Source organism: Pipistrellus hanaki (assembly GCF_964339955.1).
Source record: "Pipistrellus hanaki genome assembly, chromosome: 2".
Lineage (NCBI taxonomy): Eukaryota > Metazoa > Chordata > Mammalia > Chiroptera > Vespertilionidae > Pipistrellus > Pipistrellus hanaki.
In genome coordinates, this window is record NC_140504.1 from 142,232,775 (window position 1) to 142,246,826 (window position 14,052).

Below are 14,052 nucleotides of genomic sequence, written 5' to 3' on the forward strand. Positions count from 1 at the left end.
TCTGTTACACACTTTAATCTTATAGCACAGTGACAAATTAAATATGTAAAGCTCTAAAGTTACTGAGAAGAAAATTATATATATATATGTAATACTATGCTGTGTAAAGAGGAATAAACTCCTACCATTTGCAACAGCGTGGATGAACCTGAAGAGCATTATGCTAAGTGAAATAAGTCAGTCTGAGAAGATAAATATTAAGTGATCTTTTTCATTTGTAGAATATAATGAACAATGTAAACTGATAGACAAAAACAGATCCAGATACAGATAAGCATTGATCAGTCTTTCAAACCTCAGAAGGAAGGCAGAAAAGGGTGGAGGTTAAGGGGGAAATATCAACCAAAGGAATTGTATGCATGCATATAAGAATAACCAATGGATACAGACACTAGAGGGTGAGGGCACAAACTGGGTGGTGGGGTGTAATGGTGGATAAGGACACATATGTACTTCCCTAATCTAGAAAGAAAGAATAAAAAGGAAGAAAAAATAAATAAATAAATAAATAAATAAATAAACAAACAAATAAATAAGGAAAGGCTGGTATGGCTCAATTGGTTGAGCATCTTTCCATGTACTGAATGGTTGCTGGTAGGATTCCCAGTCAGGGCACATATCCAGGTTGTGAGTTTGATCCCAGTTGGAGTGCCTACAGGAGGCAACAGATCAATGCTTTTCTCTCAGATCAATGTTTCTCTCTCCTCCCTTCCTAAGTCTCTAACACCAATAAAGAAAAAGACTTTTGGGACAGAAGGTCCAGGATTCTAAGGTATTGTTAACACTAAACCAAATACAGCAATTTTTATCCCACTTATAAGAAACAGGAAATTTATTCATGTGATTCTGAATCATGCATTACTACTCTCTAAGAAGTCTAATATTTTATCAGGAGCTTTTTGAACAGGAAGCCAGATTAGGGGCTTGCTTTTTTTTTTTTACTGGAAGTAAAATGTTGATATAAACAAACAACATAGAAGCACCTTAGACTATTGGATTAAAAACAAAAGTGAAATTCCTAAGTTTACACTAACAATGATGTGTCATAAATGTAGTAAAACATCTTATGGTTTATACTGTTGATTGCTTAAATTAACATCATAAACACAAATGAGTGTGTTTTTCCCCCTTAGTACTTAGAGAAATGTGTGTGTGTGTGTGTGTGTGTGTTGTGTATCTGAAGCTTTTATTTCCTCTCGATGATACATTGGTAATCTAAAAAATATCAACTTTCTAAGAATTTTTTATGTAAGTTAGCATTGTATGCAAGTCCATGACTGAAGCTATACTTGAATACACAATGCTGCTGATTTCATGCAAAGTTAAATATGTTCGTTTTTAAATTATAGAGAGTCCGATAGTTCAGAATCATTAAAAATGAACTTCCTAGTCCCCTTAAAGTAGTTGAAATTGTGGAAAAAACAAAAATTGGTTGGACTTTAGTTAACTGAATAAATAAATCCCATCTGTATAGACTGACTTCCTAATGTCACAAGTCAATTTAGAAATTATGCACAAGAAAAATCGGTTTCTCTCACTGCACCAATGTATTTAGCTTAATCATGAGCATCAGTGGAGACAGAGATTGAAAAATAAATTGTTCACTGTCTCCAAGACAAACCCCAAATAGGAAACTTGATACTCTGCATAAACTCTATCTCTGAAATATGCTTTTGAAAGTCCTGGTATAATTATATGTAGCATTATAGAGACTCTTGTGTTTATAAATATTTTCAAAAGCCTTTGAAATTGTTTGTAAATCCAAAGTTTACAAATGACTTATGAAATCCACAAATTTGCTAAGTATGTTTCTGCATTTTTGTATTATGCTCTGTGATTTTTCTTTCTATGTGGTGTAAGTCAAAGAAAATGATATACAACATGGCTAGATGGAACTAAAATTTCCAAACAAAGAAGCATCTGTTTTTCTAATTTAGTTTTTGAATTATGTTGGTTTCACAATTGGTTATACTGCAAACAATGTGGTTCAAATGACAATGACATTGATTACAATTCTACTTTGCAATTCTACTAAGAGCAATTTTTATTCACAATTGTCAACTGCCTTAACTAGCAATAGCTGAGCCTTTCACCACCCCTATACCTTGGGTATTGTTTTACCCAATCTGAAGCATATTGAACTATAACTTTGCAGTTAGCTGACACAGTTTTTATGAAGCCAAAGATGGGTAAGATTTTAAAGACTGGGTTGAAATAGCTTATCTTTTAAAACTTTAAACTAGTTTATAAGTGTGCTAATCTTCCCAGTACTTTGAAATGATTCCTAGTTCAGGGACCATGGGCCAGGTGAACTTTGGCTCACCATTAATTCATGCTTTCTTTATGTTTCTATGCAGTGTGTTCCTACTTCCTCTCTTAGCCAGTGGAACAGGCTATGTTATAAGTAGATAACAAGCCTTCTGAGTATTATCCTGCCATACAGGTCTTTGATTCATGGGATAGTTTCCATCAGTTGTTTTAGTCCAAAATTTCACTTTGCAGATCACCTAAGCATCCATATCTACACCTTAATTTCTTATGAATCTTTTTATGTTGATGCTGTGTCCAAACAGACTATGAGTCCTTCAAAATGGGGAGAAATTTGCATTCCCTGTATCTTTACCCATTTGTTCATTCAGTAAGTACTAATGTTTCAAATCATATATATTCAGGGCTGGCTCATAAGAGCAATTGAACACAGCCTCCTTTAATAACTAGTTAAAATAGTTATTATTTCAACTATTGGCCTGGTGCACAGATTCATGCACATTGAAAGAAAATTAATTAGAAGAAATATTTAATAGCATTAATCACCCTTTTTTATAATATAAATGTCAGAGATGAAAGAAAAGTAGTAAAAATATATTAAAATAATATATAAATTGATTAATAAATAAATAATATCAACATGATGTGACAATAACATGATATAAAAACAACAAAAACATGATATACTAGTAAAAACAACATTGATAAAAACGACTGATAAATTGATTAAACTTATTCTAATATCTCCCTATATACCACATTAATAGTAAAAGTACTTTCAGAGTGCTTGACTAATTTCCCTTGTGATTAAGAATTTACAACACTAGCTTTAATGTCACATGCTCTTTGAACTTGAAAGAAAGCAACATGTAACTGACCATGTCCAAAAATGAGTTCAGGTAGGAATATTCCTACTCTGTCTAGAGTTTGTCCTTGTGATTTATTAATAGTCATCACAAATGGTCATCATAAAACTGTTTTCAAATTAATGAAAATGTGAAGACAGTGTCAGATGGGGACAAATATTGTGCATGAGCGAGTCAATGTTTATTTTTAAATAACCAGTGTGCATTACATGTACCAGCTGGTAGGTCAGTCAGACTGTTGGATAGATGGATGGTTGGTCACTTAGCCTTTTATATATATATAGACAAGGTGAGAAATATAAAAACACCATTAGAGACTGAATTGACCAGTGTGCTCTATTGAAATACTTTCATATTGTAAAAGGTGCCTGTACTATCAGAGCATTTACACAGTATAATTACTGTAGTTACAACATATTATTCCTGATGACTACTATTTTGTACTTTCTCTGTTGAGTGGGGATCTTCTTACTCTATGAACTGGACATGGGACACTATGAATCATCTCCCCAAAATGTTGCTTTTACTATGATGCCTCCAGTGATTGTATTAGTTTTTAGTTGTATATTAACATACCACTTTGTCTTATAAGTAAGATAAATGTGATGGCCATTTTTTAAAATGACAAGAACAAGACGTTATAATAAGGTTTTAAATGGAGATTATTTCTTGACAATGAATCCAGGCTGGTTTTAATGTATGTTTTAACAAATTATATTATATACTACAGCAAAAAGAAGTTGTCAGCTAACTGCTTAATTACTACCTAACTGAGAAAGCCACAAATGGCCTATTATCCGATTCCTTTTTATGCCATTTTGACATTACCCAGATATGTAAGCCTTAGTAGAATAGCCTTATAATACAATGGATAAGCAATTCAATTCTGGAATCAGGCAATCTTGCATATAAAACCTGCTTTTGCCTCTCATGAACTGTACAATGGGATAATTCTGTCCTATGTAAAACTCAGTTTTTCCATATTGGAAATGGAATAACAAAAATAGTATTTTCATGAGTTAATGCCTGGGATACTTAGGAAACTAGTACAAAAGCAACTACTCAAAAAATGTTAGCTAATGATAATAAAATGAATTTCAAATAAATTAAATCTGTGCAAAATGTGTTGGAACAGATTAAGTTATGCAAGATCACAGAAAAATTAGTAAATTATTAACTGAATAGCAAACAACAGGTACTTTTGTTGATTTTCAACCTAGTATTATTACTATGCAGAGCCTCAGTACATAGTGTTATTGAAGAGACCATGGGATCACTTAATAACCATAAAAGGTAGTTATCATATCATCATGACACTGCTATGGCATAGATAGTGTGATATCCATTTTACAAGGGAGGAAACTGAGGGTCAGGATGAGAAAGTGATTTTTAGGGTAAAATATAGGAGCAGGCATTGACACAATGAGTAATAACTTCGGTATGTTGTATGTTTTCCAATAACCTGCCATTCTAATTAGCATTTCTTAAATATAATTAGCAATTAATTTTGTCAAAAGAGTCAAACCATCACTTCTGATCTAATAATCAAATGTGTATTGCTTGCTAAATACTATGCAACAGGCTTTATTACATATTTTATAATATAACTAGAGGCCCAGTGCATGAAATTGTGCACAGGTGGGGTCCAGCCAGCCTCACACCTCATCAGGGCCTGATTGGAACCAGGCTGGGGGTGGGGTGGGGAGGGGGAGCAAAGGGAGGGGTGTGCAGGTAGTTGGTTGGCTGGCCCCACCCCTGATCAGGTCAGGGTGGGTGGGCTGGCTAGGGGCAGGGGCTGTGGGCGGTTGGCCAGCCTGTTCCACTCCCAATCTGGGTGGGAGTGGCCAATCTGGGTGGCAGTGCTCATCAAAGCAATCCATTGTTCCAGTTGCTCTGGTGTTCAGTTGCTTGGCTTTTATATATATAGATGCTTTAGTCATTAGCTATACTTGTTAAGCACGAACTCTGCTGCTAAACAACTTATTACCAGGGACATAGTTTTCCATGTCTAGTTTTTAAAGTAAGAAGATTTCTATTCAACAGAGAAAGTACAAAAGAGTAGTCATCAGGAATAACATGTTGTAACTACAGTAATATATATATATATATATATATATATATATATATATATATGTATATTCCTCACTCTAATGAGTTTACAATTTTGTAAAGTAAAGGCATAAATAATCACAAATTTATATAGTAATGTAATGTTGTCACTAAAATTGATTTTTATCCTAGCATATCAATCTTAAAAGTAAAAAGACAAAGGTTTAGCAAACATAGCAACTGTCAGACAATGATTGATATGTGGAATAGCTTGCTTTTAAACTGAAATTTTCCTACAATTATTCTTTTAAAATGTTCATTATAGGATGCTCATAATCCTTAGCAGCAATGGATTTTTGATGCTTGGATACCCAACCCTTTTGGGTAGCTGCATCTTGATTGTTGTGGTTCTAGACTTATCTGGCTCTGACCTTAGAGACTGTTTTATAACATACAATGATTGTAAAATATGGAAGATACTTTTGTTTGCATACTAACCACCATTTCCCACCTTTTCCTTTATTAAAAATACCAAATTTGGATTTCTGGATTCTCCCTTGCTCTAGAAAGTAAATCATAATTAGTTAAAAGAACCAGGGCAAACCCATTCTCCTTGACAGTATAAGCTTAGTCCTATCATACATTTCTGGGAAGTAGATTGAGAAAAGACATCTGTTGGGAGCCATCTGGATGAAGTCCATTAAAGAATTACACAGAAGGAAAAACTCCATTTTTATTTTAATTCTTGAAAATACTCCATTTTATGCTCCTCTGTACTGCACAACTTTCTTGGGCCCATAAAATGCAAACCAACTTACTGAGAATGACAAATCATAAAGAGAGAAAAAGTTAGGTCATTGATTATGTCAATGTATTACAGAATTATTGAATTCTCAAACCACTTGACTTCCAGATTTCTAATTATGTAAAATAATGAATTTCTTTTTATTGTTGAAGTAACTTTATGTTGGATGTCTGATTTTTTTGGAGAAAAGAAATGTAAATATATATATTTATAGCATTCCTCACATAAGGATTTTTTTTTAAATCTTTCCTTGTAATCTTGTTTGAATTTTTCTTATGGTCTTCCTCCATTCTTTTTCTTATTTTATCCTCACCAGAGTATATTTTTCCATTGATTTTAGAGAGAGTGGAAAAGAGAGAAAAAGACAGAGAGAAACATCAGTGTGAGAGAAACACATGGATTGGTTGCCTTCTGCACACACCCTGACCAAGGCCCAGGTCAAGAAGGAGCCTAAAACCAAAGTATATGTTCTTGACTGAAATCAAACCCAGGATCCTTCATTCTGTAGACCAACGCTCAAGCCACTGAGCCTAACTGGCTAGGGCCCTCCGCCCTTCTAATATGTATTTTAATCACATGTACACATTACAGTCATATTGAAAGACCTAAGATAAAGTTTAAATTTTCTAATTGAGCCCAACTTTGGATTTCTGATATTGATTTGTGAAAAAGGCTATAGTTATGAGGCACTTAGGAGACACATGGAGACACTGATTGGGGCTTCAAAAACAGTATGTCTGATAACTGGCTCAAAGATTGTGCTGTAGAAAGAGCTATGGCTAAGAGAAAAGGGAGTAGTCAGCTTGAAATACAAATAATTGAAATTAAGTCAAAAGATTTCAATGTTGCCAGAACCTGTATTGTAAAAGCAATGCCAGGAAGACCCAACACAAAAAGCCTGGATGGCTCTTTTGGCCCACTGCCTGTGAGTGGTGGAGAGTGCTGCCCTTCATTGAAAGACCCACCCACGAGACCTCTTTCTGGTAAGAGCTCAAAGATATGTGTACAGAAGTGTGTTTGATCCAGAATCTGGTACAGTTCCCATAAAAAACACAAGCCTGAGAAGCTCTTCTCTTTCTAAAAAGATGGATGAGGGCAAGGTAAATAGGCTGCAGAAGGGCCCTCTATCCCACATGCACTCCCCTTGGGAGACCCTATCCCACTATCCATTTGATGTGAACCACCTGCTCAACTCTGCAGACCTTGGCCATTTCCTCCACAATTTAGTCCTGGTTTGTGGCCACCTCTCTACTGAACCAAGAGGATATGCCCCAGGCATTAAATGGGATGTGCCTTTAAGTCCTCGAGAATTTGTATCAGGACACATATTTTAGATGGTTAATCTCTCTTGATCCTCAAAAATCATGTTTTTAAATGTCTAACCCAATTTTTGAATTAAAATAAACCTGGAATGCTTGACAAACTATATTTTACACTAAAATCATGTTTACTCATAATGCAATGGCATTTAATCTCTTCCATTGATTAAATTTGAAATTTTTAAGCAAAGGAAAAAAATCCAAAATGTGTCTGAATTTCTAAAAGTAGATTAGTAGCAGGGCAATAAAACTATTTGCATTATATAGTTTTAGATTGCAAATAAATAGAAAAATGACTTTACTCAATTTTGTTGCAGGAATAAAAGGCAGATGCAGTAGGGTAAAAAAAAAAATCCAGGAAAAATGAGTCTTTATACTGTGCAAATGTGCTAAGCTGTATTATTCTACTTTCAATCGAGGCATAGAAGTACTGCAGGATAGCTTACAGAAAATAAATGTATTTGCTATATATATATATATTTTTGCTTGACTGTATAGTAGATATTTTTATACAAAAAAAGGAGACAAAATTATCTTTGCCTACAGAGTGGCTACCACATGGAGATGGCAATTGGTGGGCAAGTAACTGAACAGTCACAATTTACTGCCACAAGTGCTAAATCAAGAAGTGCCAAGCAGAACTTCCAAGGATGCCTAACTGTTTGAGAATTGATGGCAGAGGATTTCCAGTGGGTTAGAGAAAATACATTCCACAGAGAAGGAAGCACTTGATCTGAATCTTAAAGAATATACCCAAGAGGCTATAAATAGCAAAGAGTAGTTAGAATGCATCTTTCATGTGAAAGTGTGGCAGGAAATTAAACTGGAAAAGTAGGAAGAAACCAGATTGTAAACAGGGGAAAATTGTGAGGAACTACATTAAGGTAGTGAGAGGTAACCTAGCAGCTGACGAGGCTCAATGGTTGAGCATTAACTTATGAATCAAAAGGTCAACAATTTTATTCTGGTCAGGTCACATGTTGAGGTTGTGGACTCTATTCTCAGTGTGAGACTGGCAGAAGGCAGCAGATCAATGATTCTCTCTCACTATTGATGTTTCTGTCTCTCTCTACCTCTTCCTTCCTCTCTTAAATTAATAAAAATATATTTAAGAAAAACAGTGAGAAGTGAATAGTTGAATTAGTTAATTGGTAAGATGGCTATTTAACTTATTAAATGTGTTCTGGAAACTAGAATGATTTTTAAAGTGAAAAGAAGCACAATTAATAATTATGACGGATAACAGGTATAAATGAAGACTGTTTGGGGTAAACTAGGTAAGATGGGAAGCCTTGTCAAATTGGAATATATTCAAGAGCTCTTCGACAGAATTAATGTACATAATGGCCAATCTCTTCTGAAGGTGGTGAGTAAGGACAAAGAGCATGAGATCATCTTCAGGCTTTTGATGAAGGCTAGACTGATGGTAATTACTTTCACTGTGATGAGAAATATAAAAAAAGGATCAGAATTTCAGGGAAAGAAATGAGCTATGTTTTCAATATGTTGAGTTTTAGATACTTGTAGGAAATGTACATAGTCATGTCTATAGGAACCTGAAATGAAGATTAGAAAATCAGCAGAGAGATATTCAATTCTAAGATAAAATTTTGAAGAATTATTTAAATAAGATGTGATTTGAAGCTGTGACGAAAGTTCCTTTTGTCTTCTTATCTCACTATATAGTCTGAGGAAAAATAACCAAAGAAAGAATTCTCATTAAAAAAAAAAAAAAAGGTGTCATAAAAAAGAAGAGAAACCAATTGAGGAAATTGCAAAGAGACTGGAAGAAAATAAAGATAGTGTAATGGAAGAAATGATGAGAGTTATTTCAGGAAGAATGCCTATGCGTCGATTGCTTTATCTGAAAACAGATCTCCCTATCGGTGAAAACCCCATCTCCTATAGTCCTGTCCCCTAACACATACCCCCTCACCCCCGCCAAACACACATTTTAGCACCAAGGTTAATTATTTGATGCCTGTTATTATGGAACATCCTTATCAGGTAATTATGACAGATTCAAGTATAGTCACATTGATTAAATCTATTTCTCCCAGGTATTTTTATCTTGATTGCATTGGCACTAGGAGACATGGTGGTGTGAAGTGAAACATTCCAATATCAAACTTCAGAAGATACTATCCATGAGATCCTGATTGAAATCTATGACTTAGCCCTGATTCCTGTACTTCACAAACTCTGGTTAGTATGTCTTTCCTTAGATTCTGTGAATCAAAATAAATTTCAAACATTGTCTAGAATTGGTTTCTATGGCTTGCAATCAAAGAATTCCAAATGATGCTAAAACGGATAACCAGAGTGCAGTGTTACATCTAATGTTATCTAACAAGTTGTTGGTTGAGTGGATGTGGGTGGAGGACAATTAAGTTCCTCTCTAGACATTGACAGACTCCTTAAAATACAGCAAAGCTTCCAATTAACCTACTATCTGTTGTGTTTTGTGAACCAGACCATGTGTTAATGATGTTGGGTTGCTAGCACACGATATAAAACATGTTGTCGTCAACATGGTTCTATGAAAAGAAAATATTTTATCTGAGCTGTTTCACGGGGAAGTAGAGAAGTAAGGCTATTCAGCCTGCCAGAGGGCACTTCTCATTTTTGCTAGCAGTAAGAGAGTGAGTTAGATTCTCTTCTCTTACTAAAATTAATGTGAACCTAGGCAAGAGCAATGAGGTGTGGTGGTAGATTAATTTGAAACAAATCAGACTCAAAGAAGGTGAGGAAACAAAATGGTACCCAATCTTCTACCACACACCTCCTGATGTGTATCTTTTGCTTGAAAAATAAAAATTAGTATTACTAATGTAAAATAAGAAATCAACTCCTGTATAGTAGTGGCAAGTGGGAATATTAGATCAATAGTGCTATATAATTGCTGCCTTCTGCTTAGTATTCCCCCTCACCCCTCTGAGGCAAATACAAGATAGGACTTAGGTTCATAGATCTTGACTTATCAAACATTCTGTTTGGTTACTAACTCAAACTAGTCACAAGTACAAACAACCCAACAGTTGTCTAACCTATTCATAAGGAAGTTGTATAACCAAGAGATCCCCAAACCTCACAAATGGAGGCTCATTGTTTGCTCAAAGCCTATACTGCCTCCTGGTTTCCAAACCCCACCCACCAGAAATTGACCTGCAAAAAACGAAAAGTCTCCCCCCAAAACACACAAAACTTCTACATTTTGCACCTTTTACATGGCAATAGAGGGAGATAGATATGGAGAGGCTTCCTGTGAAGCCAAACCACAGCTAGGTCAGTTAACCAAGGAGCTCATTCCTCTGCCATCTCTGCCATGCAGGGAGGCTTTGCTATCCTTTACTTTCATGGTATGCTCTATGTCCTCACCCACTTTCTCTAATTCCATACATCGCAATTTCTTTTGCATCTATGCCTTTGTGTATTACATTCCTTCTTCACTTCTGTTTATTTTCCAAGACAATCCTATGCATTCTTCAAATCTCAGCATATGAATGAACATCCTAAAACCCAACTTGCCCTAATCCCCACCCCATCCAAATCTGATGCCCAACTCCATGCTCCTACTACAGCTAGTGTTTTCCTGTACTTCCATAATTATATATATATATATATATATATATATATATATATATATATATCCATTTGCTAAATGGTTATTCTCTTCATTATGAAACTATGCATTGCTTTAAGTCAGAGTCAGTTTCATTGCCCTTTGTTTTTACAATGTTTAGTCCAACATCTGCTTTCAAAATTACAAATTACAAATATTATGAAGTGCCCAACAAATTCTCTTTGAATGAATAAAAAAATCAATCAGTATAGACTATTCACTCGAGAAGATCTGCTGTGAAAGAATTTGCTGTGTAGATTAAGAACTCAATAATTAATGTGAACATTAATTGAGTTCTTACCATGTCCCAGATACTTTTTTATGGGCTTTCTATTTTATAATTTATTGAATCCTCAAAGTAATCTTTTTTGAAGTAGCTACAAATTATTATCCCCAGTTTACTGATGTGGATATGAAAAATAGAGGTCAATAATTTACCCTAAATTATACAATGACATGATGTATTGTCATTGGTGAATTTAGTCCTAGGTAATCTGCCTTGTTACTGGCCTCTATTAACTATTACTTTATACTATCCTTTTTGACCATGAATAAACTAGGTAAAAAGGCCATTTGTTTGATTTTTTTAATTTAATGTTTACATGCTGCACCTACAAAATCAAATGAGCACAATATTTGAGTTTATCTGTTTTGTTTTGTTTTTGTGTGTGTGTTATCTACACAGTGTATTTGTTATACCCCAGTGATTATACCCTATAAGACTAAATGTGTCTTTTGTATTCTGTCTGACATATAAGATAATGTCAAAATAAATGAGATTATAGGTCAGGCAAGTATTGTCATAACACTTGTATAAAGTTAATGATTTTGAACATACCATAGAAATATTTTAAGTAATTACATAGACATTTTTCCTGATTGTGCCACCAGTGGTTCTTTAGAATTAAGTAAACTTTACTGTGTTACCTGATTATTGGTTCTTTTGATAAATTTTTAACAAAACATTTTATTAAATAATAAAAACCATAAGAGTTTATGTATTTTAAAACTAAACCAAATTAATTACTTCTAAATTCATTTGAACTTACTGGTTGATTTAAACTAGCTATTTAAACTAAATATTAAACTAAGTTACTATCACTTACTTTCTGGCTTTATAATCCTCCAATAGTTATTTTCTTTTTTAAAATTTTATTTATTTATTATTTTTATTTATTTATTTGTTTGTTTGTTTATTGTTTGAAATATTACAAAAAGTAGTACATATGTCTCCTTTTTTCCCCCTTGACCTCTCCTATAACTTTATTTTTTGTTCTTTTTTTAAAAAATATATTTTATTGATTTTTTACAGAGAGGAAGGGAAAGAGATAGAGAGCTAGAAACGTCGATGAGAGAGAAACATTGACCAGCTGCCTCTTGCACACCCCCTACCGGGGATGTGCCCACAACCAATGTACATGCCCTTGACCTGAATCGAATCTAGGACCTTTCAGTCCACAGACCGATGCTCTACCACTGAGCCAAACCGGCTTCAGCTATTTTTTGGTGTGTTTTTCATATTGATTTATGTGTTTTTTTCTTATTGATATATGTAGTATTCATTAATTTTGTGACCACTATTTTTATGACTTATTATTTAATGTTATATACATATTTAGAATTTCCTTTAATTGCTCTGTGCTAAATGTTTTGACTATTATGATATTTAATGAGATAGAGACCCAGAGTTATGTTACTGAAATTGTGCCAATAATACACCAAATAATTCAAACATTGGCAAATAAATGAAAGGCTGACTGAATTTTTCATTTTTTCTTATTAGCATTTTCAGTTTCTACGCCTCCATTTTAATATTTAGACTATAAGTATTTAGAATGATTAAGCATTTAAAATGAAAGATACTGAGCAATAGTGCACTCTTCTGATTTTTATATTGCAAACATTCTGCTGAGTACAGAAATGAAATAAGGTCTGGCCTCCAGTTCTCTGCTCTAATCATTGGCTTTATTCAAAGAAGATTCTATGCAATTAAAAAGCTGTCAATTGGGAGATCTCATATAACCAAGTCCTGTGGCTCTGACTTATTTGCTGTTAACTAAAGGGTGTGATTTTGCTCTCAAAAAGCTCCACACTTGGCAGAACATTTGCAAATCTCTAATTTTCAACCTATAGAAATGACTTTCAAATATGCAAAGCATAGGTGTTCTTGAATAGTAAACAGAATTAAGTTTGGTTATATATGCTATTAAAATTATAATCTAAATTTGGCAATGAATTAGTCCATTACAGAGAGAATTTAATAAAGTAAAGGACAAAACTAAATACATTATAATTTAACTAAAATATTGCTTAACCTCTCCCAAATTCATATTTGTTGTTCTTACATGTTATTTTTCTTTATATGTTATATACATCATCATGTCATTGTATAATTTAAATTTAAGACTTTAGCCTGGTCTAATTTGAGGGCCAGGTATTTTTTACTAATTGCTCATTTTCAGTTTGTACAGAAATATTTGAATCCAAATATCATATTGTCCTTATCATCTCATTTTTCAGTTAGATTCATGTTACAACAATCCAACAATCCGGTATGGCTCTTAGGAGGAGAATATTGGAAGAGACTGTTAATAGGCTTATGAATGCTCTCAAATGTTTTCCACTTGAATATTAATTTAATGTAACCTAACATAACAGTAATAAACTGTGGAATATGAGTTTAGGCCACACAAAATAATTCTTTATGTCCTATCAATACACATAATTTTAACACAAAATTTATAAGCACATAGTATTTATGTACTTATCATAACAAAATATTTTCCTGCAATTATATTTACCAAATAAGCAAAAGAAATGCTCAAAGCATATTGTGCATTGCTGTGCCAAATATGCAGTTGGTGAACCAATACATTACACAGTAATGTTATAAATGTTTCTGTAAAGTTTGCCTACATTTATTAGTACTGAACTTTTCATATATGATGACAATAAGCTTAATCACCTCAGATATATTTTCCTTAACTAATCTGGCTGGCTGGGCAGGTACCTCCCTCCCTTGACCTCACACCTCTATGAGCATTCCCAAAGTTGCACACTTGAAGGAAGCAAGTGGCCTTTTCTATTCAGTAGAGTTGGTCTTCCTCTGAGTTTCATCCTCCC